We start from the raw sequence: 7,656 nt of genomic DNA, 5'->3' as shown, positions 1-7,656 counted from the left end.
TCTGCTGTACGTTTAGCGCTGCTAGCCCGGCGAGAAATATTGTGACTTCAGCAGCGACTATACGTATATCTGTGTTGGACTTTTTGCAACTCTGTGAGATGAGAAAATTCGAGAAATTAGGGCTAATATACAGGCTTCCCTACAATCGTTCTTCCCACCGTTCGCGAGTGTAACAGGGGAAGGGGGATCAGTTAGTGCTACCAGAAGTATCCACCGCCACACTCCGTCAAGTCGCTTGCAGATTACTGATGTAGCTTCACGGGAAACTATGACGATCATCGGCGTCCGCGGTGCAAGGAGGGGGGGAGGGTGGCTAGAGGGGACACTTCTGCCCCCTCCCGCCACAGAATCTGGAGTACAGAGTTCTTATTCATCACAGAATTCTTGTACACTTCTAGGAGTAGTTTCCGTGATTGCGCAGAATCTGTCGTTTAGCCAGTTGTAGCATTATGTGGCTCATCGCAGTGTGACAATACTATAGCAATTACCATCTTCTCTTTAGAAAATGTAACACCAGCCATTCGATTACGGAGCACTGGCTCCAGTCGTTTGAAAGTCGCTCTGCTTTTCTTAACGCTGAGCACGTTGATACTCCCAGGATCAAAAGCAGACGGGAAAAAGCCGCTCCCGTGGACCCTGTCGACTTCGTTTACTGCCTTCTTCCAAGTATTGTTATCAAGTTGGCTACGAGGTGTTTCCGAACTATACTGGGACTAGGACTGTCGGTATTTTCAAAACTATAGGGAATCCGATGTATCGATAAAAAAAATTATCTATTTATCGGCGGGAAAAAACCGGCGTATCAGCCAAAAAAGTACCGACTGCTCATTGTAAACACACTGCCAGTTTTAGAGGTGTATATTTAAGTATTGATTTATTATTAGACATTGTTTACGTCAACAAGCTAGCAGCGTGCTTATCATCCTTGGAGCAAGAATTGAAGGGAAAACGATGCACGTTCATGCTTGGCGATTACCACTTTTCTAACAATGGTAACAGATGTAAGTGGCACAACAAAAGGTTCGTCACATATCGGATTAGACTGGAACACTTCCTGTCGACTTTCCTGTTTTTATCATTTCTGCAAGCGCCAGTAAACTAGCAGTCGTAGTATCAAAATTGTGTAAACTTAAAACATCATAGTTTCTATTGGTACTCTTTACCCACGACAAAGAGCAATCTTGGTCATTTAGATTTTTGTTCATCAGTTTCAGCCACTGTTTCTGAAGAATACTTATGTGAAGAATTAGCACACTAATTGCCTTAAAAATTGTTTTTTTAACGTAACTGATGTGTATTTCTTCACGTCTTGCTTTTCCATTAACCCCCTCCCCCCCCCCCCCCCCCCCCCTTCCAGTGCGATCGGAGTTCTCCTTTGTGCCATGTATGCTTCCTTCACACAGTCAAAGAGAAAAACTGGGCGTGATGCTCAAAAACTACTAAGACTCCTTCACACAGTGAAAGTAGAACTAAGTTCTACTACAATTTCAAAAGAACAATATCAAATATTTACCGAAGATTTTACTTTCACTGAGTGAAGTAGTCTTACTAGTTTTTGAGTGTTCATCACGTTCTCTTTGACTGTATGAAGTATACATGGCACAAAATTGCACTGGGAGGGGGAGGGGGGGGGAGGGGTTAATGGAATAACAAAATGTGAAGAACAATATTTATTTATTTATTTATTTATTTATTTATTTATTTAAAGGTGGCTACACTGAGTCACAGCGCCAGAGATTGCTCCAAAGACTATTTTTCCGCCGCCTCCACTGGGGCAGTAGTAGTTCAGAGGTCGCCGTGGGCAGTGCTTGTTGAGAGCAGTACTAGTTCAGAGTATGTCGTGTGCAGTTGTTCTGTTGGGCGAGACAGTAGATGCTGTTCGGTTGGTGTAATGTATAGATGGAAGATGTTGCAATGATCAGTGTATTTTTCGTCAATATATATGGAGGTAAAAGAAAAAAATTTTATTTCACATTTCCTCAATGACAATGCCTCTTGGTCACACGTTCAGTCAACAAAGCATCTGGCTCGTGTTCATGTATTAGACTTGTAATTCTCGTTTCTATGTGCAATTATAGTATTTCTGGTTTTTCAATTAGTTCATTGTAAATGGTGTTCAAAATATCTTGTTGTATTGAGGAAGAACCGTGCCAGATACGTGTACGTTGAATCACACTACCACACACAGAACAGTTACACTTGTGCTTTGTTGTTTCGTAGCTTTTATAGTTGCAGGGGACTTAATTAATAAATTGTGTTAACGGAAATTTCCTTTCAGTCTTTATTGTTATTTTATCCAGTCAGATTGCGTACTAATACTAGTCAGGTCCAACCGGTTACGAGACTTCGTAACCGGACACACAGCTACTAAAATGACTGCATAATAATTAAGCCCCCATGCAATATATATATATATATATATATATATATATATATATAAGAAATATCGACATATCGATATTTTTTGGATACTTTATCAACAGCCCTAAGTCATCTTATCCCTTAAATGGTATAGGGGGGTCAAAAAGTAGCTTCTAGTGTTCGTCTTTTAAAAATTCGTTGTGTTTCTTTATCTAAATCTCGTGGTTATAGTACCTTCCAAAATATGTCAGCTTCACAGATCAATAACAACCAGAATTCCACTGTCAAAAAAAGATGGGATCAGACACGATCGGTCATACAAGTTACGTAAGAATTGTTGATGAAGAATGTGACTGCTTTCTTTTATTACCTGATGTTCAATAATAGTTAATCAGTGACAAAAAAGGTTATGTTTAAAATAAAAGATGTCTGAGCCTGAATGAAACACTGAAACAGTGAAGCTGACGAGCCATCACATCAAGGAAGAGAACATGAGTCAGGTTTTGAATTGTCACTTACTGAAGATGGAGAGCGAGATATTGGTAACAGTTCTCATTTCTTTGGCATAGGAAATAATTTGAGATGGTCATCACAGCCTCCTGCGTGCGATGTGAGAACATCAGCACATAATTTAGTTAGGAAATATTCAGGCTTCAGGGCTGTTGCAAGGACTGTTGACAATGATGCAAATGAAATTGAATTTTAGTCCTGTCTTTTCTCTGACAGTGGTTAATGAACTAATAAAACACACAAATGAAAAAAAATATCTTGCCAAGGCCAAATATTCAGACAACAGCAGAAACATAGTCCGTGAAGCAGACATAATAGAAATGAAAGCCTTTTTAGGTCTGTAGTGTTTTGCTGTTGCATTCATATCAGGACACAAAAATCTGAATTCTCTCTTTGTCTCTGATGGAACTGGTCGTGATATATTTTAGTGCTCCGTGACTCTCAAGCGCATTTGTGCTAAGCTGAACAGGGAGACAGGCCAATCCTGCAGTAACTGCAAACACCCATATGTGGAATGTGTACTGACCGGGTTTGCAAAGTGCGAGTCTCAGAAAATAAATGAGAATCGATACAAAATAACCTTTCCGTTTTACTTCATTACGTACGGTAATCTTATGACAGAAGAATAATCAGTATAAATATTTGTCATACATTATACCTTCTACATATTTTACTGATTATCCGCCAGTCTTGCAAAATTTACAAGGATCTCATAACGACTATTTTTCAAAGCTTCGCCAACACAACTAATTTTTGTACTTGTCATACAGCATAATCTGTTATATGATTTGGTAATCAAATGGCTCTGAGCACTACGCGACTTAACTTCTGAGGTCATCAGTCGCCTAGAACTTAGAACTAATTAAACCTAACTAACCTAAAGACATCACACACATCCATGCCCGAGGCTGGAGTCGAATCTGCGACCATATCGGTCGCTCGGTTCCAGACTGTAGCGCCTAGAACCGCACGGCCACTCCGGCCGACATTTGGTAATCATTCACTTGTTTTGAATACTTGTCAAAGGGTCAAATATATGTGTTTCTTTATGTTCATCTGGAATGTAATGCTGTTTCCACGATTTAAAAAAGTTGATCGTTTTGACCTTAATCATACTACTTAAGCAACAAAAGCTTTCGATACCAGTCAACAATAGCTAAACGCAGAGCATCCTGGAGCATAGTTTGGTTTCACATAACGCAATACAATGCAGTATAAAACGTGTTCTCTGCGTTATTACTTTTGAGGAAGGTTAGTCAAAGACTTTTTACGACTAGAAATTTTTGTTTATAACCAACAGTATTCTCACTTCTGGTTATTTCCTGCTTCAGCCTTTTGACATTCATTATCAACAAACATTACTGGTATAAGAACAAAAATTTCTTTTCTAAATATTTTGTTACTTAATTTTCTAGCTTATTGGTCAAAAAAAATGGTTCAAATGGCCCTGAGCACTATGGGACTTAACTTCTGAGGTCATCAGTCCCCTACAACTTAGACCTACTTAAACCTAACTAACCTAAGGACATCACACACATCCATGCCCGAGGCAGGATTCGAACCTGCGACCGTAGCGGTCACGCGGTTCCAGACTGTAGCGCCTAGAACCGCTCGGCCACTCCGGCCGGCGCTTATTGGTCATTCTGTTGGAAACATGTCAAATTCAATGGTAGAAAGATATACTTTTAGAATGTGAACTTAAAAAAAGTGCACATCCATTCTCGTTTTAATAATGAAAAAAAGTTTACTTTGAGTGTAACCATGAGTCATCAGTTATTTTCAAAAAAATTATGTATATTGTCTCAATTGCATTCAACATTAATTTTGTTTTTACATAGCGATGACCAGTTTCGTAGCTTAACTACGATCTTCAGATCACATGTAGCATAGCACATGCAACTAGCAGTTCGCTACACCGTTGTTCGTCCATAACATTCTTATTTTAAATAATCACGTAAAATCTGTTATGTACAGCCACGCTATCTGCGACAGCAATTGAAACAAGAAGCCTGTACTGTGTCATAAAAGATTTTTATGCGCTGAAACGTCCACACAATTATTTTCGCTAGTCAGTAACTGCAAGCAGAGATTTGCCATGTAAACTGTACTTGAAGTCAAAAGTAAAACATAAAATATGTACACAACAGCGTCACACTGGGTAACTTGTCCAAACAGTAACCAGAACACTGGCTGACACGTGACCCTCAAGTACTCAGTTAGCAGCAAAAATAAAGTAATCCGTAGAGTGTAGCGGCACATTAGATATTTCGCTGAACTAGAGCGGCCCTCGCACGTTCAATAATATTGTGAGACCATTAACATATTGAGCTACCGACAGGGCGTATTGACGTATTGTGAGTACCAGAAATAGTGACGAGCAGTATCACAGCCCCCCAAAATATTTTCAGTGCTGTGAATACCTAATGAGTGAGTACTGGCGGTTTGACGCATTCGGACATTCGGTTGTTTGACGGAGCTTCATGATCAGTGGGCACTGTTTGTGCTTAAAGTTCGCCTTTGTTCCTTTCAATAGATGTTCTGCTTTCTAAAATTAACAAAGAAATGATGGCTGACGTTATCGGGTGCCACAGAAGAAAAAACTCACTCTACAATCAGTCTGCATAGGCATATACGCACAAAGATAAGTAACAATATGTTGTTTATGAAGAATTACTGATTACTCACACAAGTCTTATAGGCCTGTGTCGGGCAGTCATTGTGTTTACGACTTTAGTGTGGCAACTGGAGATTTAGTAAGGCTTTACTTCCTTCATTAATTTGAAATCTTAAAGTTATTTCTAATGTCTCGCCAACTGCGATTACCTCTCTTATTACCCCATTTCGCTTCTCTATTTCGTGTCGTATCAACATTTATGATACGGGACTTGTCCGAAAACAGATTATGAAGTCTTTCGGGTCCATAGTTCAGATTTCAGTCAGTAAATTACCATTCAACTAGTAGCTCCTTTTTTTAGCTATTCTCGGCCCCATTTTCTTGTTTGATTGTACTGTAGCGTGGAAAAACGCTTCTACTTTCAGAAGTACGTCATAATCTACATATATAGACGTAATGACTGTGGTATGGATGTCAATCTCACCACAATGCATAAAAATGTTTACGTTAGTTAACTGAATATATCCTTTCAGCGCACGTGCAATTGCTTCAGAAGTTTCCACAACAATTTTCCTAATTGTGTTTGCTGATATTACAGCACTAAACTTCAAATATTCAAATGACTTACCAGTCGCCAGAAGTCGAGAAGTTACTCCTAATCTCTCGTTAATTGTGGTTGCCTCCGTCATTGACGTATTTTGCTTCTCTATTTTACGTCGTACCAACATTAATAATTTGTCTTTACATTGCAGCAGTCATCCGATAATAGGTCATGAAATCCTTCAGGTCCGTGGTTCTGATTTCAGTCAGTAAATCGATATGCGACAAGCAGTTCCATTTTTTTCGGCGATTCTCGTCCTTTTTTGTTTGTTCTAATGTTGGAATGTTGGATATCATAACCTTGCGGAACTGCGTTGCCAGCTGACGATATTGATAACATCATTGATGGTGCGAGAGTCGCCTCAAGATATTGAAGAACGTGTGCAGGTCGCGTCAGTGGGATGTACGTAAAATTGGTCGAACCCTTGAAATTTTTTTTTACACCAGATACTTCTGTAGCATGTTATAAATATTGTCTCCTGTATTAAGTGTTTGATTCGTGCTACAATTAATGGAAAAGCCATCTTGTTTCAGTCAATGCGCAGTGCTACGCACACTTATCTACGCTGCTATTGGACAGAGCAGTACGATATTTTATTACTTCCTGCCATCACAGAAGACATCTGTAGAGTATAGAAGGCTGTGAGTCCATTTTCGATGCGATTAATAACGATTTACAAAAGAAATGCACACGTGGTGGAACACAAAACCCAATCGAAAGCTTTAATATCCTCATGTAAATGAGTCGTCCAAAGACAACAGTTTGCTCGTCTAATATCGTTAGAACTTCCTCACGTGATGCTTCTCTGGTATTCAGTGACGGTAACACGGCAAGAACCACAACCTTTCTGAGACTAGGATTTGGTGCAGGTTGCTTCACTGAAATGAAGAAGACTGAAGATGTGCCTATTGCTAGTTCTGCTAGCCAGTGAAGGATATTGCCAAAAGGCCATGCTAGAAGGATCGGACTAGAAGTAAAGAGCTACATGAAGACCAAAAAGGTCAAATGTATGGTTATGGCCAACATCATGAAACTTTTTTCTGGCATAAATGATAATAAAATGGTTTTTTTCTGCATTTCTCGCAACTTTTATTTTTCAGTGTATAAGGAACATTTGCTGTTAAACCACAGCAAATAAATAGGTGAAATCTGCTACGGACTTTGTGCATTCTAAAACGTAACTTCATGTGGGACAATTTTTTTCAAAGTTCATTACTGTCAATTAACAAAAATAAAAAAGAAAACAAAAAAAATTCTTGCGAAATTTCTAAGACTAGTATTAACAAGCTGGTACACAGATTTGTTTATCTAACTGCTAAGAACAACCGACCACGTTTTGAAAGTGAAAAGTAAATTAGCCTTTGAGAAAACTTTTCTGATGCGGTAGTAGGTACTCTGAAGGCATCCAGCAACTTTGAGGAAAGTATTTGACAAAAAAATTGAACAAACATCCACATTATAGTCAATAATATGATAGCATGTGAAAAATTTAGTTGAATTATGTCAGATAATAAAAGCTCAATTAGTGTACACGTATCCGCGTATTTTCTCATACTTCCCCCCTTACGAG

Source organism: Schistocerca americana, chromosome 9 (assembly GCF_021461395.2).
Source record: "Schistocerca americana isolate TAMUIC-IGC-003095 chromosome 9, iqSchAmer2.1, whole genome shotgun sequence".
NCBI lineage: Eukaryota > Metazoa > Arthropoda > Insecta > Orthoptera > Acrididae > Schistocerca > Schistocerca americana.
Note: the sequence above shows the minus strand (reverse complement) of the source record.